The sequence below is a fragment of the Mustela lutreola genome, chromosome X (genome assembly GCF_030435805.1).
Source record: "Mustela lutreola isolate mMusLut2 chromosome X, mMusLut2.pri, whole genome shotgun sequence".
NCBI lineage: Eukaryota > Metazoa > Chordata > Mammalia > Carnivora > Mustelidae > Mustela > Mustela lutreola.
Genome location: NC_081308.1, coordinates 78,100,869 through 78,116,109, shown reverse-complemented (window position 1 = coordinate 78,116,109; position 15,241 = coordinate 78,100,869). Strand labels below are relative to the sequence as shown.

General features: G+C 36.2%; 1 non-coding gene across 1 annotated transcript; it reads left to right on the top strand.

Moving 5' to 3' along the window:
• The first annotated feature begins 563 nt into the window (after positions 1-563).
• Positions 564-670, top strand: LOC131822284 (U6 spliceosomal RNA). Its single transcript, XR_009350164.1, has one exon. It is a non-coding gene; the product is annotated as a U6 spliceosomal RNA (small nuclear RNA).
• The last annotated feature ends 14,571 nt before the right edge of the window (positions 671-15,241 follow it).

Genomic DNA, 15,241 nt, shown 5'->3' with positions numbered 1-15,241 from the left:
CTAATCTTTTGATAACAAAGCTTACCAAAAGAGCTCAAGAATGCAAGACCAAAAAGCAGCAAAATCAGGATTGTCACCAATGGGCCAAGAAAGGAAAGAGTCCAGGTAAAATTAGGTAAGACGTTTCTTACTTTGTCTTGGACTTTATTGGAACTGACCTTGGCTTTTCCAAAAGAGTAGAGCTTTTTGGCTTGATTGTAAAATTTACAGATATTAACTTTTACCTGGCCTGTGGTGTGATTATGAATTAACATTTCCTCCTTAAGTGATCCCAAGTCAAAATAATGGGAGAAAACTGTAACCTTAGTTTGGAAAATCATAGCTAGATATTCTAGGAAACTGGAAAAAATTAAGATCCAGCCCAACTTTATAGGTGAACAACAAACACTCAATAAATTAGAACTAGAATCTAACATCTGCAAAGGTGTGCTACTGAAACACTTTTTTTCTCTAAAGTCACCCTCATTTCCAAGGAGGAAATTAAGACTAATTATTCATAAAATCCAGTATTAACAAAAGAGGTCTAATTATTTATATAAGTGCAGCAAAAATGGTGATTGCCCGTGCTCACTTTGGCAGCACATATACTAAAATTGGAACGATACAGAGAAAATTAGCATGCCCCCTATACATGGGTAACATGCAAATTCATGAAGTATTCCATATTTTAAAAAAATTAGTGACTGTCCATAGAGTGTCTTTTAAATATTTATTTATTTTAGAGAGTGAGAAAGAGAGAGCAGGGGAGAGAGAGAATCTCAAGAATACTCCCTGCTGAGTGCACAGCCCAATGTGGGCCTCAGTCTCACCACTGTAAAATCATGGCCTGAGCAGAAATCAAGAGTTGAACATTCAATTGACAGAGTCATTCAGGCACCCCTAGGGTCTTTTACATCTGCTCTGCTGGAACTTTTTATGAGCATTTTTAGAATTAACTTTAAATATTCTCTTTTTGATCAGCTTTACCTATAATACCTATAGATTTGGGTTACTTCCCTTCTTTTTGAGGTCCCCAAAATATCTTGAGTTTCCTGAGCCTGCCAGGAAGTGATCTTACTTGCTCTTCTGATAAGGCTCTTGGGAATTCTGTAAACAAGGTACCAGGCTGATTTTTAAAAAAGGGCTTTATTTGCACCATGAAGTCAGTCTTAGTTCCTTAAAGCTATCTGGTCACATTTGATTCTATACGTGTCCCTCTCAAATATGACATTCTACTCAAAGACTTGATAATATGACAAATATTTCTGTAATGGTGTCTTATTATAGGCAAAACAGATTCTTACTGAAATTATGAAATAATCCTAATCACCATGACTATAAGAATACTTACTGAGAGCTTTTAAATTCTGGAGTCATCAGGGAGAAAAAGATAAATTTGATATATTTCTTTATAAATAGATTTTTTAAGTTATAGATAAGAGCAAAAAATAATTTGGAAGAACAAACAGTGAACTAGTAATATTTTTAAAAAGAACCATAAAACTATAATTACCTTTTAAAAATTTTATTTAGTATTATGCTACTAATTTTTGCTTTGTTTGAATGTAGTGTTTTTCTTTCATTAGTTCTAGAGATTATTACTCAGTTTAGTTTCATGATCCTAAGAGTAATAGAAACCTGTACTCATCAAAAGTCCTTCCCATGAATCTTTTTAAAGATGAAACACATTTTACAAGATCATCAAAGCAATAGCTCTAAAAGACAAGACTCAAAATGCCCATGGTTAAAGATCTGGTAAGAGTATATTACAATGTAGTTGACAAGGAAATTTTGTTATTTGTATGACATATAACATTTTAATAATTAGAATTATGTGTTGTGTGCCTGTGTGACTCAGTTGTTTAAGTATCTGACATCAGCTCAGGTCGTGATCTCAGGGTCCTAGGAATCAGCCCCTTGTTGGACTACCTACTTGGTGAGGAGTCTGCTTTTCCCTCTCCCTCTCCCTCTACCCCCACTTGTGTGTTCTCTCTCTCAAATAAACAATTATTTCTAAAAAAAAAAAAAAAGAATTACAGGTGATTACATTATGGAACAACATATTAAAATTTCAGGAATTTATGGACTGTTAAAGCATTTACCTATATAATAAAGCCAAAGAAAAATTATCATCAGTTCATTGATAATGGTTCCCATGCTCCTTATCATAGCACATGAATAAATCTAATTTGTCAAAAATGCTTCATTTAGAGTTTGAATTTTGTGAAAGTTTGTTAAAATCTCCAGAAGGTTTTTTTGTGTGTGTGAGGTATATTAGTTTTTATTGCCAAGCTGTGCTTCCTTATTATTATTATTATTATTATTTTACGTTATGTTAGTCATCTTACAGTATGTCATTAGTTTTCAATGTAGTGCTTTAAGTTTCATTATTTGTGTATAACACCCAGTGCTCCATGCAATATATGCCCTCCTTAATACCCATCACCAGGCCAACCCATTTCCCCAAAACCTCTCCCTTCAAAACCCTCAGTTTATTTCTCAGAGACTGAGAATGTTTTAAAGCTCATGTTTAAGTAGGATTACAGATCGCTGTATAATTTAATACTGTATCTGTTTAACTAAGATGACAATAAGAGAGTCTACAGAAGGTTAAATAGTTATTAGCAAGACTTATCTTTCTTAATATTGAGAAGATTTAATTCTTTAATTAATTGAAGACCTGATAAAAATAAAACAAAGAAACTGTTTTTGTTTTTGTTTTGAGACAGATGAAGCGAAAAAAATTGTTTATACATATTTAAAGTAGACCAACAATATAAGCAAATCTTGTTATCTTTTAACAGAGAGAAAAAACAGTTTAATCTCCATCCAGTGTATCTATTCCTTTTAATCTTCATCCTGACCATGCATAAAATGTTTTAAAGATTCTTTTTTACAACTTCGTTAAAAAATTTGCATTTAGGGGTGCCTGGGTGGCTCAGTGGGTTAAGCCTCTGCCTTTGGCCCGAGTCATGGTCTCAGGGTCCTGGGATCGAGCCCTACATCAGGCTCTCTGCTCAGCGGGATGCCTGCTTCCCCCCCCCCTCTCTCTCTGCCTGCTGCTCTGCCTACCAGTGGTCTCTCTCTCTCTGTCTAATAAATAAAATCTTTTAAAAAAATTGCATTTAGATTATGTCCTAAGGTTTTCCTCTTTATACCAGTCTTATTTTAGGATAAAATTATATTTTTTTCTTAACAAAAATGTATTCCCAACCCTCATAACATTTTTACCAAAACAGCTACCTCATTTTATTTGCATACAGAGTTGTTTTCCTTATTATTTCCAATAGTCTTAATTACATATGTTAGAATGTTTAATGCTTTATAGCCTTAATCTCTAGTAGAAACTACATAATAATTGTGAACTGTCATACCAGAATTTTTTAGATCAGCAACTTTATTAATATATAATTTTTAGAAACATGTGTTTTCTATAGTATAATCTTTTAATAAAGCTTATTTATTAACAGACCCAAAATTATCTTCAGTTTTTTCTGTAATAATAAGATGAAAGTAGACAAACTTACGATTAGTAATCAATGTTTTGCTATTTTATCACATTTGGAAAAGATTTAGATGTTCAATTATTTTAACTCAATTTATCATTTAACCTAGAAAAACTTTAAAGTTGCAGGTTCCCAAAGATTTTGGAAGTGACTTAAAAGTATACCTATAGAGTTAAGATGGCAGATAGTGGAAGGACCCTATGTTTCACTCATCCCTCCAATATAGCCAGATGAATATCAAGTCATTATGGACACTGAAGAAATTGATTTGAGAACTGAGAGAACCAACTGCAGATCTAGACTGAGAAAAACAGCCACATCATGGAAGGTAGGAGCTGCAGATAGTTGATTTGGGGCAGAAAAGAATTGCTGCTGCTGTGGAGCAGAGGGAGCCCTGACTGCAGAGGAGTGAGAGAGAAAGAGAGAGGGGGAGAGAGATAGATAAAGATCGAGAGAGCGAGATAGGAGGAGAGAGAGCAAGTGATAGAGCAGCAAGCAGGGGATTGCACAAGAAAAACTCTTGCTTCACCCTGCGGCATCTGGGTGGCTCAGTGGGTTAAGCCTCTGCCTTTGGATTAGGTCATGACCTCAGGGTCCTGGGATGGAGCCCCACATTGGGCTTTCTTCTCAGCAGGGATCCTGCTTCCCCCTCTTTCTCTGTCTGCCTCTCTGCCTATTTGTGATCTCTGTAAAACAAACAAACAACAACAACAACAAAAAAAACCTCTTCCCCAAAATCATGCACAGGGAAAAGTTGAGGAGCTGGCTACCTTAAAGTCTGAAGTATGGAGGTCTACACCTTCAGCAGAACCCTGCCTGTTGGACTTAATTGTGATCCTGTGGGAAAGGACAGAGGCCTGGGAGTGGGAAATGTGGTCTGAGGATCCCTTGGGTTGCATGGAAAGAAGTGGTTCCCCTTCTTGTAGTGCATTTGGGAAAAGTGGCACAACTATTACAGGGAAAAAGAGAACCAGTAGGGAATAATATACTGCCCTCTTCATTAGCATAGGAACAGAGACACCTGCTGAGGGCAGCAAAACTTGGTGCCAGCTTTTTGTTGTGTCTACCATAAACTCTAAACTGTTGCATGGTTGTGCAACTGCTTTTCAGGGATAAGCCAGTACCAGCCACAGTGTGGTGACACCCTACCTCAGAAGATCAGTGTAGTCCTGTGCCATACCAGGTCTCTAAAATTTGGAATTTTGAAACCCAACTATATCCTTGAGATAAAACACAAGAATGCAGTGCAACCTGGGAGGCAGACAGTTAGACATAGATAGGGTGAAGGCAGGGATCTGACAGAGACCAGGTACACAAGAGAGGAGTTCATTCTTCTGTGAGGGCTTCCTGAAGGGTGGCAGTTATGAACTTCCAACTCTGAGTATAAGAGAATGTCAGACATGACACCATTTCCTCCCTACCCCACCCATCAATAATGACAGACTTCAGTGAGCAACACAGAGCCTCCAGTGGAGGCTGGAGCTGCTTACACCAAGCCCCACCCCCCTGCACCCTGCAGGTGCATCCTCACAAGGGCAAGTACACCTGAAAAACAATGCAGCAGGCCAATCCCCCAGAAAACCAGCACAAACCCCTCACATGCACCAAGTCCACTGATCACAGTAGTTATAAGACTTCAGTTCTAGGTGAAATAGGATATAACTTTTTGTATTTTATTTTAGACAAACAGCATGAAAAAGGGGGTTCAGAGCACAGGGAGAGAATCTTAAGCAGGTTCCATGTCCAAAATGAAGCCAGACACAGTGTTTGATCACATGGCATTGAGATCATGATCTGAACTGAAATCAAGAGTTGGATACTTAACTGATTGAGCCACCCAGACCCCCTGAAAATCTAGTTTCTTTTAATAATCAGACAAAAACACACCTAATTAAAACTTACTACACAGTAGACAAAGCCCAAACACTTCCAACTGGAGACAAGGAGAGACTCTGAAGAAGACTGATCTGAGGGTAGAAGTAGATAAAACACAATAGCAGGGTCTGAACTGAAATACACTGAAACACCAGACCCAAGACAGTATAGGATCTTTTCTTAATATAGCCATTACTGTCAGGAGTAGAAATATAGCAGGCTTTCCTAACATACACCGCCCCCCCCAACAAACAAACAAAAACAGTGACCTAAACAAAATGACAAGATGGAGGAATTCACCCAAAAAGAAAGAACAAGAAGAAGTCATGGCCAGGGGTTTTATAAAAACAAATATAATTAAAGTACCTGAGGCAGAATTTAAAACAATAATCATAAGAATAATAACGGGGCTTGAGAAAAGCATAGGAGACACTAGAGAATCACTTACTTCAGAGATAAAAGAGGTAAAAACTTGACAAACTAAATAAATAAATAAATAAATACAAACAAAAACAAAACCCACAAAACAAACAAACCAAAAAACCTAAAAAACAAAAAACAAAAGAACAAACAAACAACAAAACCCTGTAACCAAGATGGAGAATTGAATGCAATGGCAATGAGGATGGACAAATCAGAACAAATCAGTGATATAGATGATAAAATTATGGAGTATGATGAAGCTGAAAGGAAAAGAGAAAGAAAAGCATTGTATCATGAAAGTAGACTTAGGGAATTCAGTGACTCCTGAAAGTGTAATAATCTTTGTATCATAGGAGTCCAGAAGAAGAGAAGTAAAGAGGGATAGAGGGTTTAACAAATTATAGCTGAAAATTTTCCTAATCTGGGAAGGAAACAGACATCAAAATCCAAGAGGTACAGAGAAATCCCACCAAATTCAACAAAAGCCAGAAAACACTAAAACATATCATAGTCAAATCACAAAATACACAGACAAGGACAGAATTCTGAGAGCAACAAGGAAAACAAGTCCTTAACCTACAAGAGAAGACAAATCAGGTTCACAGCAGATCTGTCCACAGATAAATGGTAGGCCAGAAGACAGTGGCATGCTATATTCAATATGCTGAATGGGAAAAAACATGAAGCCAGTAATACTTTATCCACCAAGGCTGTCATTAAGAATAGAAGATAAAGAACTTCCCAGACAAACAAAAACTAAAACAGTTCATGACCACTAAACCAGCCCTGCAAGAGATAATAAAGGGGACTCTGAGTGGGAAGGAAAGAACAAAAATAACAAAGACTAAAAAAAGAAAAAAGAACATCACCATAAACACCAAATTTACAGGAAACACACTGGCACTAACTTCATATCTATCAATAATTATTCTAAATGTAAATGGGCTAAATGCTTCAATCAAAAGACATAGGGTATCAGAAGGGGTTAAAAAAAAGATCCATCTATATGCTGCCTACAAAGAAACTCATTTTAGAGCTAAAGGCACCTATAGATTGAAATTGAGGGGATGGAGAACAGTGTATCATGCTAATGGACACCAAAAGAAAACTGGAGTAGTCACACTTATATCAGACAAACTAGATTTTAAACCAAAGACTGTAACAAGAGATGAAGAAGGGAACTCTAACATAATTAAGGGGTGTATCCAACAAGAAAATTTAACAAATGTAAACACTTATGCTTCCAACTTGGGAGTACACAAATATATAAATCAATTAATAACAAACATGAAGAAACTAATTGATAGTAATACAAGAATAATAGGGGACTTTAACATACCACATACAGAAATAGAGAGACAGCTAAGCAGAAAACCAACAAGGACACAATGGCTTTGAATAACACACTGGACCAGATGGACTGAACAGATATATTCAGAACATTTCATCCTAAAGCAGTAAAATGCATATTGTTTTTAAATACCTATAGAACATTTCCAAAAGGGATCACTTACTGGATCACAAGTCAGGCCTCACCAAATACAAAAAGAATGAAATCATATTAACCATATTTTCAAAACACAACACTATGAAGCTTGAAGTAAACCACAAGATAAAATTTGGGAAAACCACAAACATATGGAAGTTAAAGTACATCCTACTAAAGAATGAATGGGCGAACCAGGAAATTAAAGAAGAAAGAAAATACACGGATGGAAATGAAAATGACAAAACAATTGTCCAGAACATTTTGGGATACAGCAAAGATGGTACTAAGGTGGAAATACATTGCAATACAACTATCTCAAAACAAGAAATCCTCAAATACACAATCTAACTTTTCACTTAAAGGAACTTGAAAAAGAAAAGAAAATAAAACCTAAACCAGAAGAAGAAGGGAAATAATAAAGGTTAGAGCAGAATAAATGATAGAGAAAAAGACAAACAAAAATCAACAGAACAAATCAATAAAACCAAAGAGTTAGTTCTTTGAAAGAATTTAAAAAATTGATAAACCCCAAGTCAAACTTATCAAGAAGAAAAGAGAAAGGACCCAAATAAGTAAAATCACGAATGAAAGATTAGAGATCCCAATCAACACCACAGAAATACAATCATTAGAGAATATTATGAAAAATTATACATTAAGAAACTGGGCAATCTGGAAGAAATTCCTAGAAACATATGAATTATGAAAACTGAAACAGGAAGAAATAGAAAATTTGAACAGGCCCATAGCCAGCAAAGAAATGGAATCAGTAATAAAAAATCTCCCAAAAAACAAGAGTCCAGATCTGGATGGATTCCCAGGGGAATTCTACCAACAATTTAAAGAAGAATTGATACCTATTCTTCTGAATCTGTAACAAAAAAATAGAAATGGAAGGAAAACTTCCAAATTTATTCTATGAGACCAGCATTACATTGGTTCCAAACCCACACAAAGACCCCACTAAAAAGAAGAATTGCAGACCAATAGTTCTGATGAAAATAGGTGGAAAAGTTCTCAACAAGGTATTAACTAATTGAATCCCAGAATACTTTAAACATTTAATTCACCATGATCAAGTGGTATTTATTCCTGGCCTGCTGGGGTAGTTTAATATCTGCAAATCAATCAATGTGATACATCACATTAATAAAAGAAAGAATAAGAACCATATGGTCCTCTCAATAGATGCAGAAAAAGCATTTGTCAAAACACAGCATCCTTTCTTGATAATAACCCTCAAGAAAGTAAGGATAGAAGGAACATACCTCAACATGATAAAGGCCATACATGAAAGACCCACAGCTAATATCCTCGATGGAGAAAAAACTGAAATATTTTCCTCTATGGTCAGGAACAAGACATGGATGTCCATCCTCACATGGGTTGTAGCAACTTCTTACTAGATATGTCTCCAGAGGCAAGGGAACAATAAAACTGTTAGGACTTCCCCGAGATAAAATGCTTCTTCAAGTGAAGGAAACAATCAACAAAACTAGAAGGTGACCTACAGAATAGAAGATATTTGCACATGACATATCAGATAAAGTATCCAAAATCTATAAAAATACTTACCAAACTCAACACCCCAAAAGTGAATAATCCAGTTAAGAAATGGACAGAAGGGGCGCCTGGGTGGCTCAGTGGGTTAAAGCCTCTGCCTTCAGCTCAGGTCATGATCCCAGGGTCTTGGGATCGAGCCCTGCATCGGGCTCTCTGCTCAGCGGGGAACCTGCTTCCTCCTCTCTCTCTCTCTCTCTCTCTCTGCCTGCCTCTCTGCCTACTTGTGATCTCTGTCTGTCAAATAAATAAATAAAATCTTAAAAAAAAAAAGAAATGGACAGAAGACATGAACAGATATTTCTCCAAAGAAGACATATAGTAGGACAACAGATACATGAAAGAAAAAAATGTTCAAATCACTCATCATCAGAGAAATACAAATCAAAACCACCATGAGATACCACCTCACACCTGTCAGAATGGCTAAAATTAACAGCTCAGGAAATAACAGATGTTGACAAGAATGCAGATAAAGGCGAACCCTCTTACATTGTTGGTGAGACTGCAAACTAATGTAGCTACTTGGGAAAGGAGTATGGAGATTCCTCAAGAAGTTAAAAATAGAACTACCCTATGACCCGTCAATCACATTACTAATTATTTATCCAAAGGTTACAAAAATACTGATCAAAAGGAGCATATGCACCCTGATGTTTATAGCAGCACTATCAACTACAACCAAATTATGGAAAGAGCCCAAATGTCCATCAACTGATAAATGGATACAGAAGATGTGGTGTGTGTGTGTGTGTGTGCATATACACACATATATGTACGTATACAAAAGATGTGGTGTATGTGTATATTACACACACACCCACACCATACATACACACACACACATGCACACACAGACAGTGGAATATTATCTAGCCATCAAAAGGAATGGTATCTTGCCATTTGTGATGATGTGGATGGAGCTACAGTGTATTATGCTAAATGAAATATATCAGTCAGAGAAAGACAAATATATGATTTCACTCATATGTGGAATTTAAGAAACAAAAATGAATATAGGAAAGGGAAGGAAAAACAAGATAAAAACAGAGAGGGAAGCAAACGAAAAACAGACTTAAAAAATTATTTATTTCTTTGAGATACAGAGACAGAGTTAACAAGAGAGACCATGAGCAGAGCGGAGAAGGAGAATCAGACTCCTTGCTGAGCAGGGAGCTGAATGAGGGGCTCAATCCCAGGACTCTGGGTCATGACTGGAGTTAAAGATGGACACTTAACTGACTGAGCTACACAGGCACCCCCACAAAAAAGACTCTTAATTATAGAGAGCAAGCTGAGGGTTGCTGGGGGGAGATGTGTGGGGGGATGAGCTAAATGGGTGATGGACATTAAGGAGGTCAATTTTGTCATGAGCACTGGGTGCTGTATGTAAGTGATGAATCACTAAATTCTACTCCTGAAATTAAAACTACACTATATGTTAACTAACTTGAATTTAAATAAAATCTTGGGAAGAAAAAATATATGAAGAACATAAACAACTGAACACCCCAAAAACAAAGAGTCTAATTAAAAATGGGCAGAGACATGGATAGACATTTCTCCAAATGAGACATCCAAATGACCAACAGACACATGAAAAGATGCACAACATCATTCATTATCATGGAAATGCAAAGAAAAACTACCATTAAATATCACCTCACACCTGTCAGAAGGTTTAAAATCAAAAACACAAGAATCAACTCTTGTTTAATAAATAGGATGTAGACAAATAGGAACCCATTGCACTGTCGGTAGGAGCACAAACTGGCGAGGCCACTAGGATAACAGTATGGAATTTCCTCAAAAATCTAAAAACATAACTATCATATGATCCAGTAATTGCACTACTGAGTATTTACCACGAAAATACAAAACCACTAATTGAAAGCATCTTGACATTTATAGCAGCATTATCTATAACAACCAAATAATGGAATCATCTCAAGTGTTCAGTGATAAATGAATACATAAAATAGATTTTATATATATATATAAATGAAATATTATTCAGCCATAAAAAGAGTAAACTCTTTCCATTTGCAACATGGGTGGAGCTATAAAGTATAATGATAAGTGAAATAATTCAATCAGAGAAAGAGAAGTATCATATGATTTCACTCATGTATGGATTTTTAGAAACAAATGAACAAAGAGAATAAAAGGAGAGAATAAAACCAAGAAACAGACTCCCAACTATAAAGAACAAACTTGTGGTTACTAGAATGTAAATGGATGGGGGATGGATGAAATTATTGATGGGGATTAAAAAGTGTCATTGGTGAGCAACAAGTAATGTATGAAATTGTTGAATCACTGTATTGTACACCTGAAACAAATGTAACACTGTGTTTTAATTATACTGAAATTAAAATAAAAACTTAGAAGATTGGGAAGAAGTTGAAGTAGGACACCCAACTCACTCTGTCCCATGTTTACAACTACATATCATCCACATTCAATTCAATAAGCCGGAGGGTGATTGAAAAACTGCCATGACAAACTCCATGAGTAAATACAGAGAAGAAACTGCATCTTGAAAGTCTGAGAAGTCAGAAGGTCAGGGAGAGGTTGCTGGCAGGTGGGAGAGAATAGCAAACTGAAGAGAGCTTACCACGAGAGAGCACATAAGAGGAAAGCTGATCTCCATAATATTTGGCTTTGAGAAGCAAAGGAACTGAATTCCATGAGTTTGTATAACCAACGTGACTTAGAGCCTAGAATGTTAAAAAGCACTTGTCTCAGCACTGTGCCAGCAGAAGAGTGAGTGATAGTTGGGTTGCTGCCCTTAAACAGACAGCAGCTCACAAAGAGGGGCAACATAAAAACCGAAGTTTACATAATGTTCCCAGGGAGCTAACAGAAGACTGATCTGGGGACGCCTGGGTGGCTCAGTTGGTTAAGCAGCTGCCTTCAGCTCAGGTCATCATCCTGGGATCCAGTCCCACATCGGGCTCCTTGCTCGGCAGGGAGCCTGCTTCTCCCTCTGCCTCTAGCCTGCCACTCTGTCTGCCTGTGCTTACTCTCTCTCTCTCTCTCTCTCTAACAAATAAATAAAATCTTAAAAAAAGAAGAAGAAGAAGACTGATCTGTTCATAGTGACTTTGGCACATGTTGTGGGACTTCTCCTAAAGTGAAGAAGCTGGCAGGTGCCAATAAACACAAATACCTGGAGAGCTGCAAAGACACTTGCTAACTAACCTGTTAGCAGTGTGTCACACCCATGAGTTCTCACCAACTCCAAGCCTGCTAGCCCTGGCTCTGGACTCAGAGCAAGCTTTGCTAAGGGTGGGTACAGACCAAATTTTGTTAAAGCCTCATGCTCACCCTGCCCAGCATCCTGATGCACACTGCTGCCCCATACCAACCACAATGAGCCATTACACAGTTCCCAGCCATTGTGCTGCACCAGGCTGGGTGTCTTCAGCCACCATCCCATATAAGACCCAGATGTACTTGGCCATTACCACATGCTGTGCCCAGTCTTATACACCTGTCTACTATAGGCCATGAGCCTAAGCTACCACAAATCTTTGCATATCTGGCATAGTACTGGTAGCCCAGTGTACATGTTGCTAAAACCACCACCCTGCTTCCAAGTTCCCCAAGGGCACACTCGCTCAGAGCTGGTCTGCCTGGGTCCAACTAACACCACAAAAAGCAAGAAAAGTCCACAACAGGCAGAGAGTCAATGAAGATGATGCACTAAAAGAAAAAAAAAAATGATTCAGACACAACAGCAGGAAATAGCAACACATAGGACACTCCTGAAGTACCAGGTTCTCATGAAAAGGGATATTGAACTCCAGGGCACTCCAGTAGCTCATCATCATAAACTCATTACTTTCAAGACCTGAAGATGCAGCAACTTGCCTGATAGAGACTTTAAGGCAATAATCATAAAGATACTCACTGGACTTGTGCAAAGAGTAGAAAGGATGAGTGAGATTCAACACAGAGATAAGGAATAACATAGTGGAAATGAAGGGCACAAAAAAATGAAATGAGAAATACTTCATGGACTGATTGTCAGGATGAAAGAGGCAGAAGAACAAATTAGTGACCTAGATGACATAGTGAAGGAAAGTAATCAAGGTGAAGAAAAGAGAGAAAAAGAATTGTGCAAAATGAGAACAGATTTTGGGAACTCAGTGGCTTTAACAAACATTATAACATTCATATTAGAGGAGTCATGGTAGAATAAGAGAGAGAAAAGGGGGCAGAAAAATATATTGGAAGAGATAATAGATGAAAACCTTCCTACTCTGGGGAAGAGAACAGATATCTGGATCCAGAAGGCACAGAGAACTTCCATCAAAATCAACAAAAGAAGTACTCCACCAAGATATATTGCAATTAAATTTGAAAAATATAATTATAAAGACAAAAATTAAAAAGTAGAAAGATAAAAGACAGCAATAAGTTCAGTGTCCCTTTTCATGACAAGGGGAAACCTAAAAGGCTAGCAGGAGATTTTTCAACAGAAATTGCAGAGCAAAGGGAGTGGCATGATATATTCAAAGTGTTGAATGGGAAAAATCTGAAGCCAAGAGTACTCTTTCTGACACGGCTATCATTCAAAATATAGAAATAGAATTTCTGAAAAGAAAAATAAAGGAATTCATGACCACTAAACTACCCATGAAAGAAATATTAAAAGGGATTGTTTGGGCGGAAAGGAGAGACCAAGTGGTATAGAGAGGTAGGAAATACAAAAGCAGTAAAAATGAATATTTCTATAAAAAACCAATAAAGAAACCCACAAAAAAGATATAAAATATAATAACATATACCTAACATGCAGGGAGGAACGGGGATAAGAATACATTCAATTGTAAATGACCATCAACTTAATATAGATAGCTATATGCAGAAGAGATTATATACAAACCTAATGGTAATCATACAAAAACACCACTAATAATTATGTAAACTGTAAAGAGAAATAAATCCAAATATATCAATAAAAAAATAATAAAACATAAAAGAGAGAAAGGAAAGAAAGATCAGAGAAAATCTTCAGAAACAACCACAAAACTAGTAAAATGGCAATAAGTATGTATCTATCAACTATTACTTTGAATGAAAATGGACTAAATGCTCTAATCCAAAGACATAGTGAGGCAGAATGGATAAGAAAACAAGACTCATCTATATGCTGCCTACAAGAGACTCATTTTGGACCTAGAGTCACCTGCATATTGAAAGGTAGGGAATGGAAAAATATCTAGCATGCAAATGGATGTCACAAGAAAGTCTGCAATATTTATATTGGACAAATTAGATTTCAAAGCAAAGAATGTAACAAGAAACAAAGAAGGATACCATATAATACTGAAGGAGACAATCCAACAAGAAAATATAACAATTGTAAATATTTATGCACCTAACATAGGAACACCCAAATACACAAAACATTTAATAACAAACATAATGGAACAAATTGACAGTAATACATTGATAGTAGGGAAATTTAACAACCACTTAAATCAATGAACATATCATCCAAAAAAAAAAAAATCAAGAAGGAAAAATTTATCTGAATGCCATACTGCAACATATGGATTTAATAGATATATTCAGAATATTCCATCCTAAAACAGCAGAATATACATTGTTATCTAGTACTCATGGAACATTCTCCAGAATAGATCATATATTAGTCCACAAAACAAGCCTTAAAAAATTCAAGATCAAAACCATACTGTGCATCTTTTCTGACCACAACACTATGAAACTAAAACACACTAAAATACTAAAACACACACAAAATGTAGAAAGACCAGAAACATATGGAGTTTAAATAACATGCTAATAAACAATGAATTAGTTAACCACAAAATCAAAAAGGAAATTAAAAACTACCTGGAAACAAATTAAAATGAAAACACCACAGACCAAAATAAGAATGGGGTAAAAGCAGTCAAAAGAGGGAAGTATATAGTAATGCAGGCCTATCTCAAGAAGCAAGAAAAATCTGATAAATAACCTAACCTTAAACCTAAAGAAGCTAGAAAAAAAAATAAACTAAACCTGAAAGAAGCAGAAGGAAGAACATAACAAAAATTAAAGCAGAAATAAGTCATATAGAAACTAAAAGCAAAAAACAATGACCGGGTAATGGGCATTATTGTGAAGGCCATGTGATGTTATGAGCACTGAGTATTATATGCAACTAATGAATCATTGAACACTACACCAAAAACTAATGATGTACTATATGTTGGCTAACTTAATTTAAATTAAAAAAATAAACAAACACAGTGAAACAGATTGATGAAACCAAAACTGGTTCTTTGAAAAAAAAATCAATAAATTTATAAATTTCTAGACAGACCTATCAAGAAAACAGAAGAAAGGACTCAAATAAATAATAACAAAACCAAGAGAGGAGAAATAACAATCA